The sequence below is a fragment of the Peromyscus leucopus genome, chromosome 2, assembly GCF_004664715.2.
Source record: "Peromyscus leucopus breed LL Stock chromosome 2, UCI_PerLeu_2.1, whole genome shotgun sequence".
NCBI classification, from domain to species: domain Eukaryota; kingdom Metazoa; phylum Chordata; class Mammalia; order Rodentia; family Cricetidae; genus Peromyscus; species Peromyscus leucopus.
The window spans coordinates 38,153,812-38,180,668 of NC_051064.1; the positions used below are offsets into that span (position 1 = coordinate 38,153,812).

General features: G+C 36.0%; 1 protein-coding gene across 11 annotated transcripts in view; it reads right to left on the bottom strand.

Annotated features, from left to right (window-relative positions):
* Fut9 (fucosyltransferase 9) overlaps window positions 1-26,857 on the bottom strand; it is a 206,322-nt gene that overhangs the window by 96,650 nt on the left and 82,815 nt on the right. For 9 of the 11 annotated variants that reach the window (XM_028861164.2, XM_028861163.2, XM_028861161.2 and 6 more), the window contains one exon: window positions 6,998-7,084. The gene's annotated coding sequence lies outside the window, so the exon portion shown is untranslated. Of the gene's footprint in view, window positions 1-6,993; window positions 7,085-26,857 lie in introns of those variants that run through there. The other 2 variants (XM_037202478.1, XR_005090807.1) reach the window with 1 other exon arrangement.

Below are 26,857 nucleotides of genomic sequence, written 5' to 3' on the forward strand. Positions count from 1 at the left end.
TCAGGTTCTTATCCCAATATCTGACTCCCAAGTTTTTATTGATATAGAATAATTAGACAAATTCATCAGCTATCACTAGAGTAGGCAGGTAGGCTATGCAGTCTTTTGAGTCGTATGCAGGGGTGATATAGCTAGAGCATATGGTAGATCTATTTGCAGCATTTTGGGGGCTATCCACACGGATTTTTGTAGTAACTGCATCAATTGCCATTAACAACCTCAGTAAATAAATGTCCCCTTATCCCCACGATCAAAACAGCATTTATTATCTTTTTTTTTCAATTTTTTAACCCTAGCAAGTCTGACTAGAGTAGTTAAAAAGTTTTGAAAAAAATATAGGAAAGCCTACTACTTGAGAAGATTCCTAAAAAATACGCAAGTTCTTTATATATGTAAGTGGGTATATATAATGTATATACATAAAACAATTTATTATTTTGAAATTGTAATATAATTGCACCATGTCATGTTCCCTTTTTCTTCCCTGGGTGAACAGGAAGTTGCAACATTTGGAAGCTGCAGAGTTGGTGAGGTAAGGTTGGCTGGTGGCTTTCCCTATTTCCCTGATCTCTCTAAGGCTTTCACCCCTATATCTGGCTCCATGTTTTTTATTTAATAATACCATTTAGAAATTCATCTACAATTCACCTAGCAGGACATGTTCAATGGTGAAACAGTAGCATGAATATCAAGGGAGTAACCAATTGCTTCCCAATTAGATTTAAGCCCTGCTCCACAAGATTAAACCCATACCAGATACCATTTTTGGCCGAAAAAGCTATGACTAGGCAGGATATAGGCCCTAGAAGAGGATCCATTTCTATTTTTCAGCCAAATGGACATAGTATTAAACTGACTCCTAATGACTTTTAGTTAAAACCATAGATGAATACATTTCTGAATTTCCATCTGAGAACTTTCTGTTTACAAATAGGTGGTGATTGATACAGAGACTCACAACTTGCCAAAGGCAAAGAGAGTAAGAGACCACGGAGTGTCCAGCACTTAATGGAATATATCTATACAACACTGCCCTCCCAAGACTTGGAGATCGTTTTGAAAGACAGGGAAGAAGGAATACGAGATTCAGAGATGGTAGACGATTACAAAGAAGTACCTTGTGGATGTAGCAGGGCACATGAACATATGCCCCCACAGTGGCTGTGACAGCTTACAAAACTCCTGGGCAAGCCCAAGCAAACCAAATCCCAGCATGGAGAGTGAAATTTGACAAACATTCCCATCCCTGGCCATAGAGCTATTGATATTTGTTAGCTGCTGGGAGAAGGAGAATATGATCAAAGCCGATTGCATGAAACTCTCAAAGAACTAATACAATTAAAAAACAAATAAATGAAACCTAAACAAAGACAGAAAAAAAATGATTGAAAGAAACTGAAAATCCTGAATGATGATTCATTTTATACTTAGCTAGAAAATCCACATGACAAATATATGGTTTTAAATAAATATGGTTTTAAGGAAAAGTAGAGAGTATTTTTTAATCTGCTTCTACTCATTCAAAAAACTGCCAATATAAATACTCACATCACTTTCCACAGGAGGGTTTGATGACTGTGAAGTGTGTTTTTGTCTCTTTATAATGGCAATTACAGGGAAGCCACAGGCTTCTGTAAAAATTTAAGACCAATTTGAAAGTAATGAGATAAATTTTTTGAACATTTTGTTGACTAGGCCTTTGTTTCCCTTGACATATATCATAAAGCATAGATGTTAAGGTAATTATACCTGCCTATTAAACCAATAAAATATCATTTGAACACACAATGAGTAAACAAAATAAGATAGTACAATAGGCAGTCCTTCACAGCCACTGACGTTTTCTCTACAATTTTTTTGGCATAAATAAAATAAACCAGTAATTTCTTCGGGAGTCAAAACATAAATATAATCTTAGTTTTCTGCCAAATATTCTAGGTTCAATTTCACTCTGTATCTCGAGCTTTGTTCCTCAGCTCCTTTAAATTCACTTTCTGTGTGTTGCTATGACTTGTTTGTGATATGTGTGGTATAATGGAAGAACTTTTTATATGTTATCTGTCCAGTCCCTCCTCCTTGTTATACCCTATGGAGCTGTCTGTATATTCACCTACTTTTACAATAGAAATTATGTCCTGATATAGAAAGAACACACAGTACCAACCATGGGACAGCAGAGCACCCCCCCCCCCCGCCGCCACAAGTCTTTCCCAGGTTTCCAAGTACTCCTGAAATTGCTATCTTCTTAAGAAACTCTGGCTTTTCTTAATTGAAAACAAAGTGTGTCTCATGGAAATGTGCTTAGAAATTCAACACAAGTATTGTAAGTGCATATTATTCACCAGACAGCAGAGCAGAAATGCACAGCACACACACACACACACACACACACACACACACACACACACACACACACACACAAAGACTTTTGAATAACCTCTTAATGAAACCATTACAAAGTCATGAATAAAATGAAACAGGGTTTATGATGGAAATGGGTGTGGATGAGCGAAAACAAAACACTAATGGCTCTAAACATTCAAATATATAATGCTTCTTTCTGTCTCAGTTTTGCCTTTTTCTGAATTTAGATACTTGATATCACACAGTACTTAGACATTTGGGGATTCCCTGTTTTACTTGCAGAAATGGATTTGGGATTTATATATGGGGGCCTGTGTAGACAGCTCAGTGGCAGAGCAAGCACAAAGCCCTTGATTCATTTCTCAGTATTGAAAAGAAAATAGAAATGTTTATTATAGTCATGAAGTCAATAGCTCTTTTCTATAGTTGAATAATATGCTATTGATATTCCAGCTTGTTCTTCAGTTTAGCAATTAAATGCAGCATTTGTTTGTTTGTTTGTTTATTGGAAACAAAGGTGCACTGTATGGGTCAAGCTGGGTTTGAACTTTCCACACTGCCCTCTATAAATACAAGGTAAAATTCTGACATTTTCTCTTGCCTCAGACTCTTGAATACAAGAGTTACAGGCATGTGTTACTGCACCTAACAACATTTTGGTTATTTCCAAATTTTTATGAATAAATACTAAGTTGCTATAAATATTTACACACATTTCTAGTAAAATGCGTATTCTTTTCACTAGGGTAATTACATAGAGATGGAATTATGTAATGAGGGTATATAAATGATTTCTAATTATAATAGTTCCGTTTGTGATCTTAGACAGTTTAGAGCACTTTAAAAGTAATGTCCAGGTGGTGGAAACTGTTGCACAAATCCTAATTGGTCTTCTTAATAAAAACCTGGAGCCAGATATCAGGGACAATACTGAAAGATCAGAGGAAAGAAGTCAGCCACTAGTTCTTACCTCTACCAAATCCTCAGCTGAAAGGGGAAGATTCTGTCTCCACAAATCCTGAGACTGAATGCCCCTGAGTCCTGTCTCCACCTGCCTTATATTCCTTTCTCTGCCCAGCCATATCACTTCCCATCTCAGCCTTCCTAGTGATGGGAAAAAAAGGCATGTGACTCCCAAATACTGGGATTAAAGGCATGAGCCATCACTGCCCGACTCAATTTCTCTTAGTCTGGATTAATCCAGGATGGTTTTGAACTCACAGAGATCTGTCTGCCTCTGCCTCCGAGTGCTAGGATTAAAGGTGTGTGCCATCACTGCCCAATCTCTATGGCTAATGGCTGTGACTTGTTGCCTCTGTGGCTGGCTCTGCCCTCTGATCTTCAGACAAGCTTTATTTGTTAGAGCATATACAAAATATCACTATAAGAAACTGTGTTCCAAATTTTGACCATGTTTTAGTCAAACATGCAGAGCAGCAGTTCTCAACCTGTGGAACATGTCCTGTTTGGAGGGGGTCAAAGAATATTCACAGGGGTCACCAAAGACCATTGAAAACATATATTTACATTATGATTCATAATAGTAGCAAAATTACAGTTATGAAGTCCCAATTAAATTAATTTTATGGTTGGGGATCACCACAAGATGAGGAACTGTATTAAAGCGTCACAGTGTTAGGAAGGTTGAGATCCACTGATGTAGAGGTTATGATACCCTCATGATGATATGTTGTTCTATTCTCTGCTTCTCAGCTGCTCATGTTTCACTTACAGTGGGTTCACTGGACTGTTGCTATAGCTCCAGCATCTGTATTTACCTATATAAGAAAAGGAAGTACCCTTTTCTAATGTGCTGTCCCAGTTTGAATTTCAATAACAATGAATGAAAGCCTTTACAGCTATAAATGCTTACTAATATTCCATAGTCCCAGATTTTCATTTCAGTATTTGTATACCAGTATTTCAGGGTACTTGTTAGCGAGATATAAATACCAGTTAAAATTCTGGCATTTTACGTACTTTTAAATTGAGAAATTCATATTCTATTGTGTTATGAGTTCTTTATCAATTCTTTTAACAGATGTGATCTATAAATCTTCAGCTTACTTTTTAAAATCCTTCTATGAATCTTTGGAAACATTTTAAAATATTATATTTCATATTGAAGGCCAATTCCTTTATAATATCAGAGTGTCAGAGTATATATACCAAATCAAAATTTAATCCCCCTCCCCAATTTCACCATGTATCATTGCTTGAAAAGGTATAACTTCTTAGGCTGACTTTCTCATAAACTATGTATATCTAGTAATCCTTGTTTTAAGTCAGAGATTTAAGATTTAACTTTTTTAAACTCATAGAAACACTAAGATTATTTGCTCCTTCTAGGTGTTTTGAAGTCAGCCTGCACAGCTCACTGGGAAGCTGAATTATAGCCTTGGAACAACAGTCTTATGTGGCAGAGCTGTGCTGGACTGTAGCTATTTGCCACATGCTACTGTTAAGTAGTAAAATGTGATTAGCGGGACTGAAATTTAAGTGAAATGTGATTGGTAGGATTGAACAAGTTAATTTCAAAAATTATACTTTATTTTCATAGTCAAAGCATTTTCAATATGTGTTTATTAATTGTGTTTATTAATCTAGTTTTTATTATAATTTTTTTATTTCCCCAGATTGATCAAGAATATACGAAGGAAGGAAGGAAGGAAGGAAGGAAGGAAGGAAGGAAGGAAGGAAGGAAAGGAGGGAAGGAAGGAAGAAAAAAGAAAAGAAAAGAAAGAGAGAGAAGAGAGAGAAAGGAAGGAAGAAAGAAAGAAAGAAAGAGAGAAAGAAAGAAAGAATCTTAAAAAAGGCAAGTTAGATGGCTCAGAAGTAAAAGCACTTACTTCTCAAGCCTTATACTTGATTCTGATCCCAGGACCACCCGCCCAAACAAACAAACACACAAACAAAATAACCCTGGTGAGGTAGCATAGATTTTTAATCCTAGTACTCTCATACAAGACTGGAAGATGCAGGCCAGCTATCCTGGAATTAGGAGCACACAGCAGCAACAATCCTGCCTCAACAAGGAGGAATGGACAAACAAACTCCTGAAGGTTGTTCTTTGACCTCTATATGCTAAACAAGGGTGTAAGGGCATATATGTGTACATGCATGCATTAACACGCGCGCGCGCGCGCGCGCACACACACACACACACACACACACACACACACACTCTACTACATACATACTAAATTATGAAAAGTAATATCTTAATTGAGATGTCCTATAAGTACACACTAGATTTCAAAGAGTTAGTATGAAGAATTTTTAAACTCTCTGAAAATCTTTAACATGAACCTAATGCTACTGTTAAAAATTCCTCTATTTTGATTATAGTGGATGAAATAAAACATGTTAAAATATAGTTCACTTCCTCATTTTATAATTTTAATGTAGTCATAAGAAAAATTCAAATTCTATTACCATTGCCAACACTTGAAATCTACTCATGTATCCAGGCTTGCTTCCATGCAGAAGGAACAAGTCTCAGTATCTTGTACTCTATGAGTGAACAGAGTTATTAACCTCACACAAGCCCAGAAAAGGCCTGAGAGAATAAGTTAGCAAGGCTCAGAATGTGGATTCCAGGAAGCTTCTTGGAAGATAGCCTTTCCTGGCACCTTGAGGATGGTGTAAATGTGGATTAGAATAATGGAAGTGCTATAGTCCCAGGCTTACATTTTTCTGGGAGAAATGATTGGGATGGTCATTCTCCCGACTCCTGTGAGTAAGGTTAATGTCCTCTTAGACTTTCTTGGCTTTTGTTTCTTTACTTTGAAAATGTTTTCTATTTCTAATCAGCACATAAAATAAAACACATTTAATTGATATTATTTTATTTTTATATTAGTATAATTTTTGTTGTGTTCAAAGTAGTTTAAGCATGTGTATTGCCTCAAACATTTATCATTTCTTTATGAATAAACATTCAGAATTCTATCTTTTAGGTTTTCTTTAAATATAAATATCATTTTATCATTGAATAAGCTTAATACTTCTTCAAAAAATAAACCAGCACATTACATCAGACTTAACTTATTTTTCAGTCCTGAGAAATGAACAGTAAAAACTACTTATCTCTGTATTGACTACTTTTCCTCTTCTTTTAATTGAACTTACTAAGCTGTAAATGACTTTTTAATATAACTATCACTTAGTCAATACTATTAAACACATTTTCAATTGAGAGCTTGAGAGCTACTAGAGAACAAAATAGAAAAAAAAAAAAAAGAAACTGATTTGACCTTAAAATTCCACTGCAAATTACATCTACCAGAAACATTTCAGGAACCTTTTAGAAAATAACAAAACATCTTCTAAAAGTAATGTTTATGCCTTTCTTTCTAGGAACAAAGATACTTAAAGAGTTTAAAAATTTAAAGATATCACATATCATTGAATGCCAGTATATTACTTTCCTATTGCTTCATGCTATAACTTTGAAATAGTATTAAGTCTAAATTTGCAAAATATCTTCTTAGATCAGATAATCTAAATTCATTATATTTTGAATGAGTTTTAGCTTATGATTTTCCATAAAAAATATGCAATATCTCCAGTTTCAAACCAAATCCATTTTCCACACCACCAAGTTGACAAGAAAAGGTGAACACATACTCACACTGTAGAGACCAGCATGGGAAGCAGAGAGACGGATGTTGAACTACTCCACTGTGTTATCAGATGCTTGAGTTGTCACATTCTAAATCTGTTGAAAGGTAAATAATCAAGGAGATTAGTTAAATGACCTGAGAGTGTGCTAAATGGACATAACCAAAAAATGGTAAGGGATCAGTTACCTCACCTTATAAACATATACATTTTCATACATTAATATTCTTCCACCTACTCATTGTTTTCTTTTTAGTTCTTAGGCAAATGCTATCAAAACACATACAAAATACCAGGAGTGATTGGTATTTATATAATTTTTAAAGAATTAATCTCTCTAAGTATAAGAGTAAATATTGATAATCAAATGCATACATTTTACAAAATACACATTCATTGTGTCCATTAATAATAGCACAAATTGTGTTCACAGGAAAAAAATAAAATAAAATAAAGTTACTAAATTGTCTAAGTGTTTTCATTGTATGGATGGTTAGTAAAATAAAGGTTTAATTTTGGGATGACTTACATAAGCGTCCTTCATTTTCAAGCTAATATTTGTCAGTCAACCTACATGGTTCATATAAATAAAGGGAACTGTTTTCACATTTTTCTTGAATTAGTCATTTTATTGTGAATAAGACTATAATTAATTAAAAGACAGGAAGTTGACTCCCTTGAATTCAATCACACTAGACAGCAACAAATATCTTCTTAAAATTTAAAGAAGTTTTTCAGTGTAGCTACAAGAAGCTTCAAATGTAATTCTGCGACAGGATTCCTCTCTTGCTGCAGCTTTGGGATTACTGGTGTGTGCCACCAATTCATCAGAACAATCATCTTCATCTTACAGAATACAAGTTAAAATCAGGAAACAATTCGGATTTCACCTTAAGATAATACCTCCTTAAATTGCACTGCATAGATTGATGTCATATCTAAAATATGTTTTCTTATAGAATCAATAAGTTGTTTATCCTTAGAGGCCACTAATGCTATTTTTAGATGCCTTGCACACTTATACACTCACATATATACACACATAAATACATACACTACTTGCATACACCCATCACACACACATCCATATACACATATAAATATGCACACATGCATACACATATACACATTTTACACACACACACACACATATAACATGTTCCAATGCAATGTTTAACAAAACCTTAAACTTGGCACCCCAGAAATTAGTGTACTTAAAGAAAAAATTTCTTTTGATCTTAATGAGGAGTTATACAAGGTCTTCGGTTATGTATACTGAAGAGGAAGATAGCTTAAATTTCTGTCAAATTTAGTGCTCACTCTCTGAAGGTATACCCTTTAATCTTGGTTCAAATCCATTTTATGAAAATATAAATATGAAGAAATGTTCTGTCTGATTATAAAAATGAAATCTCACCTAAATGTTCTTTTTTTCCCAAATATACCAGAGAATGGAGATGTATTGCTTCATAGTTTGCAACATTTATTCAAGGTGTTGTGGGAGCCACATCCTAAGAGGCTGTCATAGGGAAGTTTTATTTTCTACAATTTTCACAGTCATGAAAATTCAATCCTCTCATGTGTATTAGGAATTGGGAAGTCCTGAAGCTCACAGACAAATGCAGACCTGACATCACAAAGCCTTGTTTGTTAACTGTAGACTTCAATTGCACATGGCTCCCTGGGAATCATTTTAAAGGCTATTCTGCTTAGGTATCTACTTTCAGTATTGTTAATGCCTCATATTACAAAAGAATAATGAAAGTGCTGTAGTGGGTAGAATTTCTTCTTTAGAAGTGTGTTACCTTGTGTTTTGGGCTGCTGAAAGGGTAAAAACACAAATCAATATTTTATTTTCATAAAGCACTCAATGTGATGCTTGTAACTCTTGACATAAAGGTTACTAATAAAGAGGAGGGTTCAGTCTGGGAATGCTAGTCTCATGGAGCAAGTCTTGTTTGAACTTAAATAATCTGATCTCACATTTTAGAACCTCTAAGTTGAAAAGTAGACACTATCAAAGACTGCAGGTCAGAAACAAATAATGCATATTCAAACACACAAAAAAGTCACTGTATCTGTACCTTATGCAGTGATGGGAAGTGGGGGCTAGATGGGCCAGTTGCATCATATCATGAAGCCTCAAAGTTCATTCTAAGGAGCTCAGATTTTTCTCAAAGCACTGTGGGATAGAGGGAGGTGGACTAGATGACTAACATGATTTGATTAAAATGGAAACCATGGCCAGAAAAAAGCCCATTGTAATCGTTGAATGGAGGCAGTTAAATTATTGATATTTCAATCAGAGAAGATGTTTGGATTCGTGAGATAATGTAAATTTGATAAATTTTATCATTTCTTCTAATTTTTAATTTTTTTCATTTTATATTTATGGATATTTTGCCTGCAAACATATCTGTGCACTTGTTGTGTGTCTGTTGCCTATTGAGACTAAAAGTGTTTAGATTCCAGGTTCAGATTCCAGTTCCAGGGGTTTCTGAACAGCCATATGGAAGCTGATAATTAAATATGAGTCATTGGAAGATCAGCCAGTACTATTAACCACTGAGCCATCTTTCCAGAATCAATTTTACTATTTCCTCAATGTAAATATATTTTTAAGATTTATGTAGTGTATGTGAATGTGTGTGTGTGTGTGTGTGTATGTGGGTATGCACGCATTCATATGTGTAGATGTGAGTGTGCATGTACCACAACATATATGTGGAGGTCAAAGAACAATTCATGTGACTTGGTGCTTTGTTTCCACTATGTGGTTTCTGGGCCTCAAAGTCAGGTCATTGGGTTTGTGGCAAAGCCCTTTTATCCTCCAGGACACCTTATGGGTCAAAGTATTGATGCATTAAAATACGTTACTTCTTTTCTATATATAAATGTTTGAATAATAGAAAGTGAATATTTACACAGGACACTAAAGCACATTTGAGTAAAATTTAAAAAGGACAAAAATACCTGTTAGTTTTACATTTTTTCAATTAATGTTCACTTAGTTGACCAAAGAGACGGAAAACCACTAATCATAGCACTACATTATATATAAATCAAAAGAATAGGAAAGGAAATATTACATTGAAGAAAAACTTTAGAGGACATTAAGTGATGTTTCCGGTACCATCTTTGGTATAGTCAAGACTCCATTCTGTTAATAGAATCATACCCCATGATTTAAATCACTAGATGTGATTAAAGGACAATGACTTTTGAACAACTAGTGACAATTACTTTGTGCCATCTATGGTAATAAATGAGATTTGCTTCCAGAAAAGGTCACAGAGTCAATTCCTGTGGCCGTACTTCAAATAGAATTTTATGGCTTCACAATTACTCAACTGGGTCTTTAAGCCCACATTAATTCAACACCCATTCTTCTAAATGCCTTCTATATAACCGAGGGTGGCTGGGTGCTATGAATATCAGGGTTGCTAACACATTTCCCTTGCCCTTGAAAGGTTCATATCTAGGGAAAGAGGGAGAGGAAGAATAATGAAGAACTTTGTACAAAATGTTTGTCTGGGGACACAAATGGAGCAGTGCTCCATTTTCCCTGGCAGGGACTTAATAGAAAATACACTGTGCCTGGTGAATGTTCAGTGGTGACCCACAGTGCAGCATGCTCAGAGACAAGAAGGAAGAATAATAGAGTATGGGAATAAAATATCATTTGACGTTAGAGACATAGAAAGTACAACAGAAGACACTGAAGAGGCAGGAAAGTGAACATGGGCCCAGCTACTAGAGAGCTTGAACCTATTAACACTAACACCAGTAAGTAATTAAACAATATTTATAATATATAGGCAGTTTTAAGGGATGTGTGTGTGTGTGTGTGTGTGTGTGTGTGTGAAAGAGAGAGAGAGAGAGAGAGAGAGAGAGAGAGAGAGAGAGAGAGAGAGAGAGAGAGGAATACAGAGTTTATGGCCTATATTCTTTCCCAGTCCTGTAAATAATTCTGTGCATCAATGTTATTCCTATATAAAGAAAATTACATGTTCAGACACTAAGTAGCTTTGAAAGGTGTCTTAGTTAGCGTTTCTATTGCTATGAGGAGACACGGTGACAGCAGCCACTCTTATAAAGGAAAACATTTAATTGGGGCTGGCTTACAGGGTTAGAGGTTTAGTCCATTATTGTCATGGCAGGAAGCCTGGTGGTGTGCAGGCAGACATGATGCTAAAAAAGGAGTCAAGAGTTCTAAATTAGATTGTCAGGCAGCAGAAAGAGAAAGAGCCACTGGGTTTGGCTTAGGCATCTGAAATTCCAAAACACAGTTCCTCCAACATGGCCACACCTCCTAATGGCACTCCCTAAGCATTCCAATATAATTTATAGGGGCCATTCTTATTCAAACCACCACACCAAGTTCAGCAAAATAAGCAGTATAGCTACACTGTAATCCAGTAAGCTTGTTCCAGAGCCCCACTCTTTATCTGCAGGTCTGCCTCAGGATCAACATGTGATACCCTAAAGCAGTGGTTCTCAACCTGTGAGTTGTCCCCCAGTGGGATCAAATGGCCCTTTCACAGGAGTACCTAAGACCATCAGCAAACATATATTTACATTACAATTCATAACGGTAGCAAAATTACAGTTATGAAGCAACAAAAATAATTTTATGGTTGGGGGTTATAAGAATATGAGGAATTTTATTAAAGGGTTGTAGTATTAGGAAGGTTGTGAACCACTGTCATAATGGGTTCCTTCTGTATAATGAACATGGAAAAAGAAACAAACAAAAACATCCTCATAATAGATAAATGTTGGTCTTCCCTTTCTACTAAGCACATATGACTAACAATCCTGGCCCTAATAGCACAAAAGCAGATGATGAGGAAAGAGTGTGCATGTTTCTTCAGCATTCTACCTTGAAACATACTTTGAGATGCATATTCTAAAGATCATCTGGTTTGGTCTATTTCTTGATGACAGGATATAGAAGGTATGGTCATGGGAGGAGCTTTTGAATTCTGATAGCTTCTAAAATAATTTTTGTTAATTAGAATTGGAACCTCTCAAAAGGTGGATTTCCTTTTCCCTTCCCTATTGTCTAGTTGACTTGGTTGATCCATTTAAGCCTTATAAATAAGTTAAGGACCACCAAAAGTCTCTCAGAGTTCACCTAGCTTTCCCTACAAGGGAAAAAGGACAAGTAACATATAAAAGCAGACCGATTAGAATTTATTTTCTCAGCAGAGACTCTTAAACCAGAAGAGCCTAGGCAGATGCTCTGCAAACTCTAAGAGATCCCAGTTATCAGCCTAGATTAATATAGCCAGTAAAACTTTTGAACACCATAGATGGAGAAAACAAAATATTGAATGAGAAAGTCAAATTGAAACAATGTCTATCCAGAAATTTAGGAAAATTGAACATATAAGAAGAACTTGAGCTGGGCGGTGGTGGCGCACGCCTTTAATCCCAGCACTTGGGAGGCAGAGCCAGGCGGATCTCTGTGAGTTCGAGGCCAGCCTGGACTACCAAGTGAGTCCCAGGAAAGGCACAAAGCTACACAGAGAAACCCTGTCTCGAAAACCAAAAAAAAAAAAAAAAAAAAAAAAAAAAAAAAAAGAACTTGAACTCAACAAGGTTAACTATCTCCATGAAAACACAGAAAGTAAATAATCTCATACAAGCAAAAGCAAAACAAGGAAACACACACACACTACCAACAATAACAGCAATAAAACAATAGCAACAATAACAATCATTGGACATTAATATCCCTCAACATCAATGGAATCAATCTCCCCAAAGAAGACACAGGCCAATAGAAAGGATTCTTAAGCAATATCCATCCTTCTGCTGCATATAAGAAATACACCTCAACATCAAAGATAGACATTACCTCAGAGTAAAGAGTTGAAAAAAGATTTTCTAAGCAAATGATCCCAAGCAGCAGTCTGGTGTAGCCATTCTAATATCTAACAGAATGTACTTCAAGCAAAAATTAACCAAAAGAGACAGAGAAAGACACTTCATACTCATCAAAGAAAGATCCACTGAGATGACATATCAATTCTTAACCTCTATTCCCAAAATGCCAGGGCATCCATATTTATAAAGGAAACTCTACTAAAGCTTAACTCACACTTAACTTGGAAAAAGATCTTCACCAAGCCAATAGAGAGCTGATTTCCAAAATATATAAAGAACTCAAGAAAGTAGACATCAATAAACCAAATAACCCAGTTAAAATTAAGGCACAAATCTAAACAGAGAATTATCCACAGAAAAACTCAACTGGCCAAGAAAAACTTAACATGCCTTAGCCATGAAGGAAATGCAAATAAAAATGACTCTGAGATTCCACCTTACACCTGTCAAAATGGAAAAGGTCTAAAACACGAGTGACAGCTCCTGTTACACGGGATGTGGAGTGAGAGGAACACTCCTCCACTGTTGGTGGGAGTGAAAACTTATAGTCACTTTGAAAATCAATATGGCCGTTTCTCAGAAAATTGAGAATCAATCCACCACAAGACCCAGCTATACCACTCTTGGGCATATATGCAAGGATGCTCAATCAAACCACAAGGACACTTGCTCAACTATGTTCATAGTTTTTTATTTGTAATGTCTGAACCTGGAAACAACCTAGATGTCTGTCAAATAAAGAATGGATAAAGAAAATATGGTGTGTTTATACAATGGAGTATTACTCAGCTGGTAAAAACAGGGGCATCATGAAATTTGCAGGCAACTGGATAGAATTAGAAAAAGAAATCATCCTGAGTGAGGTAACCCATACCCAGAAACACAAACATGGTATGTACTCACTCATAAGTAGATATTATCTATAAAATAAAGGATAACCAAGCTACAATCCCCAGACTCAGTGGATCTAGGTAACAAGGATGGTTCAAAGGTAGACAACTGAATCTTCCTGGAAAAAGGAAACAGAAGAGCTTTTTTGAGTGGACTGTGTATGGGTTGGAATGGGAACATGAAAGATCAGTTTGAGAGAGGGCAAAGAGAGGATAGTATTGAAAGTACTAATCTACTTAAAAGAGGGGGGCATTTTGGAGTCATGTAAAAGCCTGGCGCAAGGGACTTGCCTGAGTGTCTACAAAGATGACCCCAGCTAAGACTTCTAGCAATAGTGGATGATCTCCTGTGACCAGGCAAGACTTCAAGAGGAGAGAGTTGAAAACCAACCCAGCCACATAACCTTCATCCACAGTCTGTCCTCCTTATAGCATGTACTGGGGTAAGTGTGGCCTAGAGATTGAGGGAGTGGCCAACTTGTGACTGGTCTAGCTTTACAACCCATGCCAGGCGAATAAGCACAACTGTGAGACTCCCTGGAGCACCAGGATCCAGAGGCTGCATGATCTAGAGACCTAGGATAGAACTAAACACGACTGGATGAAAAAAAGCCAATGTATTGATGCCTAACAATATCCTGCTATACACATATGTTGTTGCCTAATCCAGTTCTCATCAGAGGCCTCATCCAGCAACTCATGGAAACAGATACAGACCCACAGCCAAACATTAGTCAGAGCTCAGGGAATCTCCCAAAAGAGGATAAAGGATTGAAGGAGCTAGAGGTGTGATGGATACAACAAGAAAACCCACAGAATTGACTAACCTTGGCTCATAAGGGCTCACAGAGACTGAACCTACAACCAAGGAACCTGCATTGGACTGCACTCTGCATACTTATTAGAGTTGTGTAGCATGACCCTCTTGTGGGACTCCTAACAGTGGGTACATGGGCTGTCGCCAACTCTTTTGCTGGCTTTTGGGACCATATTCCTCATATTGGGTTGCCTTATCCAGTCTTAATACATGGCAAAATTCTTTGACTTACTGTAACTTGATATGCCATGTTTTGTTGATACTCAACAGAGATCTACCCTTTCCTCAATAAAAATGGAGAAGTGGATTGAAAGAGTGAGAACAGAGAGGTGGTATGGAGAGAGACTGAGAGCAGAGTGGAGAATGGAAACTACAGCCAGGATGCAAAACAAACAAACAAACAAACAATAAATAAATAAATAAATATTTTTTTAAAGAAGGAATTGCATCACTTTCACCTCTCCCTTATCTCTCTCTAGCACCTCTCAGGTACCTTCTTTCCAAATTCTACTCCACTATTAATTGAGTAGACTTTTTCTTTTATTGTTAGATAAAATTGTTTATGTATGTATGTATATATATATATATATGCACATATTTATGTGTACAAGAATATAAAATAACCATTCTGTGTCCTTTTAAGAACAATATTTGATTATTTGTTTGTTTGTTTGTTTGTTTATTTTCTATGTGTTGGGTACTCATGTGACATGACACAAATGTTCAAATTAAGGAACTACCCAGGGTCATCAGTTTTCTTCTACCACATGAGATCTTAGGATCAAATTTCAGCTGTCTGGTCTACCAATAAAGGCCTTTACCCCCATCAATGTTATCAACCCATTCCTCTCTCTCTCTCTCCCTTCCTCCTCTTCCTCCTCCTCCTCCTCCTCCTCCTCCTCCTCCTCCTCCTCCTTCTCTCTCTCTCTCTCTCTCTCTCTCTCTCTCTCTCTCTCTCTCTCTCTCTCTCTCTCTCTCTCTCTCTCTCCATCACCCATTGACTTGCTTTGTCTAGGGTAGTGGCCTTGTGAAATTTTCCCCATCCATATTATCATGTCATTATGTGGGCTATATTTAGGCAGCAATATTGTTGGAATATCAGGGGAACTACTTTCCTGTGGAATCTAACAGACACTATCTTGCAGCAGGTAGTCTGGTCCTTATGATTCTGTGATGTTCCCTGAGCCTAAGAGCTATAGATATCATTATAGCTAGGCATCCCTCAGTCACTTATTCTTTCAATTTTGATCTATTGTAAATTGCTGTAATGTTCTTCAGCAGGTATGAAAAGAAACTTCTTTGGTGAGGGGGAGAAAGCCTCACTAGTGTGCAGATACAAAGTTCTTTCAAAAAAGTCAGAAATTATATTGGTTCAAGGAAATGCTAGTAGTAGGTTCTCGTCTAAGGTTTTGATCCCTTGAGCCACTGGTGGTTGCCTAGGTTTACAGTATCAAGTATGAATTCACTCTGAGCAGAAATTAGGTCCAATTAGACAGTTGTTGGTCATGCCCAAGATAAAGTGCCACTATTGGAGATTATTTGCAAGGTTTAACAACTTTGTAGGACTGTTGATTTTCTATTTTGTCAGCTTACATGCTATGAGAGTTAGTCTTCAGGGAGGAGGCTTATCGGTTCCAGCTCAGTTCCTCCAAGTTCTGTGTCCCAAGTGTGTGATGTCTTTAGCAATAGAATTTTACCTTCAAATTCTGAGAAGCACCCAAAAGCAATGGTAATAAGCCTCTCTTTCTAGAACAACAAGTAGATGAGAGGATTCCTATGCTTGGCATTAGGGATTTTGTTGGATAGCCTTTGCTCTTATGGGGGAGCATTTTCATTCTGTATAAATAATTAAAGACTTTCATTCTAAAACTACCTGCTTTTAGAATGTTTTATGATATTGAACAGGGAGAGGGAAAGGGAAGGTTTTGTTTTTATTTAATTTTTTTTATTAATTATGATTATTTTTGAAAGATTACTTCCTCCCTATTTTTCAACAATGGGGAAGCTATTGAGAAGGGAAAGAAAGAAGGAAGAAAGGAGAAATTATCTAAGGAAGGAAAGAGAATGAGGAAGGAAATGAAAGTGAATTGGGAGGAGAGCAGAGTAATGGGACTCTCTGTTGCTGCTGACTTACTCTACCTGTTGTCATCTTTGGACAGGTTTCTGTAGCACAAAGATTGGTCTTGAACAATTTTCTTTGAACACTGTCAATAGTGAGCAGGTTTTAGAAGTATAAAGCAGAACCTAGAGATTACTATTGCTGAAAGATTAATACCTAATGGGTTTTTTCCATTAATACTGATTTATCAAATTTGTAATATGCATAAGAATCATTAGGATGGCTTATTAAAACTATCAATTCATAGAGTATATTTAAGGAGTATCTGATAATTAAAAAGGATGTATGATCCATAATACCCATACCTAATAATCCGTCAACCTCCCAGGAGACTTCCTTGAAGATAATTTGGGGACCATGCTACTAAAAAATAGTAGATTAGTTCTAGAGTGTTGCTAATATTGATTGACTAAATGGACATTTGAAGAATAGTTGGATGAAAGATTCATTTTAATAGTTAAAATACTTACTTTTGTATACTTTATGTGAAATAAAGTTAGATCAAAAATTTTTATATATTACGTTATAGTATCCTCACTTAGAACAAAATCTGGAGAATCATTTCAAAACAATATTTAAGGTCTGAGGTATAGTGTATATAATGCTTATAGGGTTTTGGATTCAATATCTAACACTAAAAACTAAGAAAATAAAATCCAATCTAATATAGTATGTTTTGTTATTTATAAAAAGATATACTAATACTTTAATTACATGCTCTGTAACCACTAAGCCAACTTAATTTTAACTAATGTTTCGTCTCGTGTACAGTTGTTTTTTCACTGACAAATAATTTTAAAAATTGGAGTTTCTTATTAAATTCTAGATTCTAAACAATGAACATTGTGGGAGGGGAAAAAGTCCATTTCAATTCTAGCTGCAATTTATGCATTAAGTTTTGGTGGTTTGAGCTCTGTGCTGATAATACATAATTTACAGTAAAATTTTCAAGAACCTGAAGTGTCCTATTGTTTATAATGTTGGACAAACTTAATACAGAGATGAATTCTATCTCATTGAACATGAAAAAAGCAATGTTTTTACATAGATTTATATGCCTTTGAAACATTTTGAAAGCTGAACTTCTAGACTTTAATTGTAGAAGCAAAATTACACATTATTCTGGCCTTAATTTTTCTAAGGGTCAGTGTTCCACATCTGTTAATGGATATTGACTAGTAACCAAGCACAGAGGAACACTGATTATCTGGTATATATTTCAAAAGGCTACTTTATTTTTATAATTCATATGTAAGAAATATTCAGGAAAAAAAATCAAACCTAACCCTAAGCACTTGCATGTTTGTAGCTTTCTGTTATTAAAGTCAATGCATCATTGTCCATGGTTTTATAAATGTCTTTCAACTATGGTCCTCATATATGAAATATAAAGACATAAATCCATGTTAATACAGGAAAGTCAAAATGTAATATATAGGCATTCTTTATGTAATTGGGTCGAAATCCAACATTTCTGACAAAAGTGAATATGGGACAGAAATAAATGAAAATACAACACATAGTCTAATTTCTTGTGCCTTATCTGGCAACCACAACACTAGGTATGCATTCAAAGAAGTTAAGCGGTAAAAAAGCGATATTTGCACAGTTACAATTACTGCATCAGGGTTAGCAATGACTAAGAAAGATAAGCATCTTAGGCGACTGCCAGCTAACAAATGGATATAAAATGTGGTATGCAATCACAATGGAATATAATACAGAGTGAAAATGGGGATCATGTGATGCATCAAACATATATACATATACATATATACATGTGTGCATACATATAATCCAAAGACATCATATTAAGTGCAAAATGCTAGGCACTGAGAGACAAGTATTATGTGATGCCTTATATTTATGAAACACTAAAAAAGTAGTCTCATAGAAACAGACAGGCATTACCAGAAGTCTGAGGTGCATAGGGAAAGCTGTATACCATAGCACATATAGTGTGGGATCTGAGTGAAGACTTTAGCTGCTCTAATACACTGTATGGTTCAACATTTTCATACTTTCAATCGTTATCACAAAAACAATACTGGTAAGATGATGGTTTTGTGAATAGTTTGTTTCTATAATTTTTGCATAGATGAAAACATCAAATTATACTGTAAAATATACATATTTATTTATCAATTAAAAAGAAAGCCTAAGTAAGAAGATAGAAAGAATGTCTTGGTCCTGGTACCGTACTAATTATGTGCTATGCCATACAGATATCCTTAGATATGTAATGAACACTAAAGTTTTGTCAAATTAAATGTAAATGGAAAACTGATAGTAACTTATTTTTCTGCTAAATATCTACATATAATGAGTATGCTATTGGGGGTTAAATTATGTCTCCTACAAAAATCATGTTGAAGTCTTTATTCCTAGGTGTTGTTAACTGGGCATTAAAGTTTTTTGGAAATAAGGATTTTGCATATGTAATACATTTAATATGTCTAGGTTAATTAGCTTGTTTATGGTAAGCATTTTACAAAACATTAGTCTATATACCTTAAATCTATACAAGTTTTCTTCACCAAGAATCCTTCAATGTGGCAGAAGTTGCAGCTCAGTGGTACAGTGTTTGCCTAGCATGATTAGGGTCCTGGTGTTATCCCCACATCAGCAAAACAAAGGAAAACAAAACAGCTTCAGTAAAGCTAAGAAAATGATGATGAGGTAACATTGGATTATTATGATGCCTTAATTCACTAACTAATGTTGTTGTAAAGACAGAGATTTGGAGACATAGGAAAATGATACAAAAAGGTAAGAAGGAGGCAGGAGGTATGCAATATCTCAAGGATCGCTGGCAACCTTTAGAGGCCCAGGATTGGCAAAACAGAGTGTTCCTATGGGCTACTTCTGACCTAAAGAATTGAGGGTTCTTTTAATCCACTATGTTCTGTACTAATTTATTTTGGCAGACCTGGAAAATTAATGGATCCCTCTTGAATTTAATAAGGATTTGAATAAGGAGGTCACCTTTGAAATAATGGGATTCTGTAATGTTGAGTTCCTGTATATGAAAAAGGCAACATAAGAGTTATGTTTGCCTAGAATATGGAATCTGGTAAACAGAAAGAAAGGATATATTTAAGTAAGACTTCTCCATCTACCCTCATGCAGATTCATGATCGATGATAAATAGATGGATGGACAGACAAATAGGTAGACAGAGAGACAGACAGATAGGTAGGTAGATGAGGATAAATAGATGATTGGTAGATAATAGATGATAGACAGACAGATGGCAGGAGGAAGATAGATGATAGATAGAACATAGATGTAGATATAAATAAAATTTGTTGTGACTGAACATAAAGTCATCAAGTACATCATCACCTATAGCATTTATGTAACATTCTGGTCTCCTCTTGCACCTTTCAAGCATTCAGGCTGATCTTGCTAACTGATAGCATAGGTTGCCAGGCCAAACATGGGTAACTTATACATCTCCTCCTGTTACTTTTCAAGAGGAAACTGAGGTCCTGCCCTCTATTCTCTTGGCAATGTTCACTGTTTTCACCATCAAACTCACCTGTCATTTGTCTTAAATTGTGTTCCCATATGGACGTTCACTGACTTATGTGATAAGGCACACATTTTAGTGCAGCTGGACGGATGAGAAGAATGTAAACTTAACTATATTATTTTATTTTTTGGTATTCTTTTGTGGGTGACGGACCCAACTATATCTATCTATAGCATAAGATGAATTGGCCTGGAACTCAAATTCAAAGTCATATGTGATTATGACAAGTGAAATCTTAACACTACTTTAAATTAAAGATGATTGTAGCATCAGCATATCTATAAAGGAGATTCACAAACCATCTCAGGAACCTTGAGAAAAAGAATTTAAATACTTGTGTGTGTGTGTGTTTGTGTGTGTGTACAGTTGTACAGCTGCATGTAGAAGGTAGAAGTGGCCATCAGATCCTATGAGGCTGGAGTTTTCAGCAGTTGTGAACTGCTTGATCTGTGTGTTGGGAACCAAACTAAGATTACCTCTGGAAGAACACTTTCAACTACAGAGCAATCTTCCAGTCCTCTAAACTGCACATCTTGAAGAGAAGGCCCTGAGCACTAAATTTTGACTTTACAAAATATCTTAAGGCAATGGCAGATCTTAAGATTTCAATGAAAGGGAAAAAATAAGCATCAGGCAATTTCCTCAAAAATAAAGGGTCCTGTTTTCTTGTTCTGGTTAATGAATGGCTAAGACCTAGTATCAAGCTTTATTTTTTAATTAAGGGGAAATTGGTTAGTGCAAAATTCCTGATGCGTAGGTAGGTATTACTTTGTCATTCCAGTGAATAAGGTTTTATGTGTTACCCTTTGCTTATGCAGGCAAATTAAAAACTGATCCTTGCAAGGAAACTGCAAGCTACTCCTTCTTTCAAGTTCATTATAGACTAGAGAGATGCATGAGTTCTTGTGATGGTGATTAGATAAGAAGGGAAATTGTGAATGACAAATGTTTCTTTTCTCTCCAGTGAGAAAAATGGTCATTACAGTAATGTAACTGGACTTATAATAAATGTAGCTATTTATTTTCTTAAGATTTTCCCTAAAATTTATTCTTGAAGGTGTGTGTGTGTGTGTGTGTGTGTGTGTGTGTGTGTGTGTGTGTGTAGCATTATTTTTTAGGACTTAGAATGTTCAGGTTAAAATCTAATATGATCTATCTTTTTCATAGTGAGCCTAGCTTTTGTGACCAAGACATTTTATCAAATCTATGCCCTCTAGCCTCAGGAATCTATGCTGCAGAGGCACAGAAATATGGGTGTATGATGCTGCAGAGGCACAGAAATATGGGTGTATGATGCCAAAGAAACAGACTTTTCCAGACATAACAGGATTGATACACATATAAACTCACAGAGACTGTGACAGCACCCACAAGGCTTGTACAGGTTCAATCCAGAGAAAATCCCAGCACTGAGATTTTGGAACAAAATTTTCCATCCATAGCCAAGAAGCTAGTTGCAAATGATTACTGGGAAAAGAAAAGCAAGATTCTCCAATTGATGTATCACTTGGTACATCAATCACTTTCCAAGGCAGGCCCCATACCCAGGAGTTGTTGGTGAACCCAAAACTGATTTCACAATTTTTGTTTTGTTTTGGTATTTCTTTTTTTAAAGTTGTTCTTCTATTTTTGATATTATAATAAAATGAAATAATTTCTTATTTGCCTTTCCTCCTTCCAAACCTTTCCATATTCCCCTCTTCACTCTTTCAAATACATCTTCTTTTTCCATTAATTTCTGTTGCCTGATTACATGTTAATACACATATTTCTAAATGTAATTTGCTCAGTCCATATAATTCAGATGTATGTTTTTGGAGTTTTATGTTTGTTTTAATCTTTGATGTTTGCTTTTTTCTGTTTTTGTTAGTTGATTTTCTTTTTTTTATTTCTTTGCACTGAGTGAGGGAGGGAGAGAGAAAGAGAAAGAGTGCAGGGGTCAGGAGTTGAGTGGGAAGGGGAGGATCAGGGAGAAGTTGCTGAGGGGAAACATTAAGATCAAACCACTTCAACTTTCATCTAAAGACTAAATCTCAATTCTGATTTGTAATAAGTCCCTCTGTTCCTTTCCATCCCACCTGGACAGGCTCACACTGTCACTTCTACTGGGACAATCACATGTTTTACACCTTCTCTCCTGTCGCTGGTGTTTCCCAAAACTTAGCCCCTCTTTCTAAACACAGGCCATCCTGTGGTTCCTCAATGCTGGGGCTAAAGGCTTCACACCTGAATGTGGAAAGAAGAAGACAATCTTCAAATTCCACCTGCATCCATCCATTTCATCTGGTCTTCCTCACTACAACCACATCTCAGTTACTCAAGTCTGTCCACCCTTTCACATCATATCTTCAGACATCTTTAGAATTTTTGTCTGTATTTTTACCCTCAGTATTTTCTTGAAAGCCTATGGAATTCTGCTAACCTAATATAGAATTCAAACTTTAACTTGCTAATTAAATTTCATCCCTAAATCCTCTCTTCTCCCATAATTTTATATTATACCAAAGGATTTTTTGTGTAATTTATCTTGTACTATAATGCACTCTCAATATTATGTTTCACCACTGCATCAAAAGTTTTTTAAAAGCATAGTAGAGTTAAATGCAATAATCATTTTCATAATTTTAGTTAATAAATATTCAGGATATTTTATGATAAAACACGAGAAACATGTTCAAATTCCAATGTGTCCATTACTTTTATAAACAGTCTTGCAATTTTCCTTGCAAATGTTTTCCCTGTAAATATAAATTGTTGAGTAAGAACAAGTAATTTTTCCTTTTCTATTGGATTATAAATAAATTCAATCCATTTACATTAGCCTTTTGAAAACTAATTCACAAATTCAAGAGGATTTATTGATATTCCATTGACTTTTCTGAATAAGAAATTCACGAGCAAGCTTACAGTTCAATTAATAAAGATTCTATATAAAATTCAAGGTCATTGAATTCTCATTCCATTGAATTTTTCAATTTGCCTTTGAAAATAATTCCTCATTCTACGTGCAGGGACACTGACTATTTATTGATGATCCTTTCCTTGTAGGAACTTTGCTTAACAAAAACAACAGCAACTGTTGGATCAGTCTCTGTCTCCGAAAAGGGAGACATGAATGACCTCAAGACATTTATACTTGAAAAATTGTGTGAGTATCAGGCATAGACAGCTTCCATGTAGAGTTTAAGTGTGAGAATAAGCAGATATTCAGAAACAGTATGGTTTTACTGCAGTTTGTCGTTTCATGTGACTCTAAGGGAGGTACTCCAAGTATTATTTCTCACTTATGAGAGTTAATGAGATACTGTTCCTGACATTTCATAAAGAAATGCAAAGGTGTTTTGTAAAAGGAAGAAAAGAAGAGAAATCACAACAACTTGCAGTTTTGTTTGTAAGGATGAAATTTTCTTTTGGTTACAAAACTGACAGTGCCCATATGTTCATGAAGCTAAAATAGTATTTTAAATGAGGCGCCTGCTTTCCTCTTCCCCCAGACTGTCGTGAGTCATTTTTAGCAATTTGCTTCCTACAATAATTTCAGAGAAAGCTGCAAACTTCTTTATAGAACTCCATATTTAAGGTGAAACTATGGGAATCTTTGTTACTCATTAATTTGGTAAGCATTTCTCCAGTAACTTCTATGTACATATTCTGATAATAGAGATAAACGAATCCTAGACTCCTTCATAAAAGACATTTCAGCACTTGATTCAGATGAGACAGACGCAAGTGTATATCAAGGTACATTGTAGTCAAGACAATGTCAGGAGATTGTAATGGAATTTGTGGACTATAGCAGAAAGACATGCAACGGAATCTCTGAGAAAATGTTCCACAGAAGAGTCTCTGCTTTATCTGAACCATCAGGATTTCAACAAAATCTTTGAAATAAACCCTAAGATAATTGCTGTAGAAGAGCTAAATGTACATGGAAAGGAAAATTCAGTAGTTTACTTAATACTGACCTGAGACACTTGCTACCAAAGGAAAGTGATTAATGGCTCTAGGTCAGACATTAGAAAGTCACAGATACCTACCAAGGAACTCATCTTTATGCCATTTAAAAGTCAAAGATGTGGTCACATATAAGACATGCCAACTAATCTTGTAATGCCTTTAGCTACTATGTAACTCAATTTTCAATGATTCTGAAAGACTATAGCAATTACTCAAAATAGATAATGGATGTGAATAGTAATACAGAGATACATTTGAAATCCACCTAGAAAATAGAAAAATTAAAAGGTACAGGTTACTATTTTTTGAAGTAAAAACAATCTAGAGTTTTAGCAAAACAGAAGGTTGTTGTGAATCATGAGAGATTTTTTTCCCCTAGAATATTAGTGGAATTTTAAACTACAAAATGAACTACTTATTTTGTAGTAAGTGTGGCACAACCATCCATGTGTCTTTTCCAAAACACTGCCTACCAGAAGAGGGTGACTAGAATGTGTGGACTTTGAAGCTGTGCTTTTTAAACATATGGAGAATATTGATACTTAGCAAAAGGAAAGAGCTAGGGTGCAGTAAGTGGAATCTACTAGTTATTTATTCCACTTAGTTAATCAGTTTCAACACTTATCTTCATTTTCCTTCTTAAATAATTTGACAAATGTCTTCAAGCTCCTCTCATTCTCATATAGAGCTCTTTAACCTGAGAAGGTGCTTGGAAGTTCTGGAATGTCTGGAAGAGTCACCTACACTTTTGTGCATTTTTGTCTCTTTATCTGGATGTGATTCTCTTAAATGTTATTTTTATTATAACTAATACATATTAATTGGATGTTGTATGTATTAATGGGTTACAGTGTGACATTTTTATACATGCAGATATCATCCTTTAAATACATCCACATAACCAATGGCACTTTAAATTTCACTGCTCTCTCCTCCTCACAGTCTGCTCACCCTTCTCTAATAACTATTTTGGGACACACACACACACACACACACACACACACACACACATTTGTTGTCATTTTGTTTCAACACAGGGTTTCACTATGTAGCTCTGGCTGTCCTAGCCCTCAGACATTGAACTCACAGAGATCTGGCTGCCTCTGCCTCCCAAGTGCTGGGATTAGACATGTGCATCACTACTCCTGGGTATATATAGTTTGCTTTAGTTTCTACATTTGAGTGAATGCATGAGATAGCTGTCTTTCTATGTTTGGCATATTTTATGAAATACAATGTCTTTTGTTGCATTCACTTTTCTACAGGTGGGAAGATTGTTATTATTTTTTTATTGAAAAGCATTCCATTTATAGACAGACCACATTTTTTCATTATTAAGAAATTTTCTATTCATTTTATATACCAACCACAGATCCCCCTCTCCTCCCTCCTACTTCCCCAGCCTTCCCGAGACCCCACCTCCCCCATTCCCACCTCCTCCAAGAAAAGGCCTCCCATGGGAGTCAACAGAACCTGGTACATTCAGCTGAGGCAGGTCCAAGCCCCTGCCCCCTGAACCAAGGCTGTGTAAGCACACTCATGCACCAGGGACTGATCTGGATCCCACTGCCAAGGGACCCACTAAACAGTTTAAGCTAAATAGCTGTCTCGCCTATACCCATGGGGGCTCCACAGCTATTGGTCCACAGTTCATGTGTTCCCACTAGTTTGACCTGGTCTTCTCTGTACATTTCCCCATTATGATGTCACTGTCCCTTGCTCATAGAATCCTTCCCCTCTCTCATCAACTGCACCCCTGGAGTTCCGTCTGCTGCCTGGCCTTGAATTTCTGCATCTGCTTCCATCAGTTACTGGATGAAGGCTCTATGATGACAGTTAGGGTATTCACCAATCTGATTACCTAAGTAGGCCAGTTCAGGCACCCTCTTTACTATTGCTGGTTGTCTAAGGTGGGGTCATCTTTGTGGATTCCTGGGGACTTCCCTAGTACCCTGTTTCACACTATTCCCATGATGTCTCCATCTATCATGGTATCTCTTTCCTTGTTCTCCCACTCTGTCCCTATTCCAGCTTGAATATTCCATTCCCTTATGTTTTCATCCCCCATCTCCTACCCTCTATAGCCTCCCTTACCCCCAGTTTGCTCAAGGAAATCTCATCAATTTCTCCTTTGCCATACTACCCTGAACGGGCCTGTGTGATCTCTGAAGTCATGCAAGGTGGGCCCTGGTTAGTACTTGGATGGGAGAACACATTTTTCTTGATACATTAATCTGTTAATGAGGACCTATTTTGATTCTGTGTCTTAGCTATTGTGAATAGTGCTTCAGTAAAAATGGAGAACTTTTTGTCTTTATTTCCTTAGGACATAAACTCAGGAATGGGCTGAAATATCTAGTTTAAGCTAGTTTGGTGTTATTTGTTTTTAAGAGCTTTCACACTTTTTTACATAGCTGTTCTACAACTTTACATTTTTCTCTTAGCAATAGTAAATTATAGTCTTATTAGTGAGAATAGTGAATCCAAGTCTGAATCCTTGTGATAGGAAGTCATAGAATTTTGTAAGCAGAGGAAATAATGAATTTATCTTTCATACAAACATGTTGAGATGGGAACATGGGGGCTTAGGCAATAAATGAGTTTAAATAATTGATGCTTTGGACCATGGGATGAATTGGTTGAGGTAAATTAACAAACAA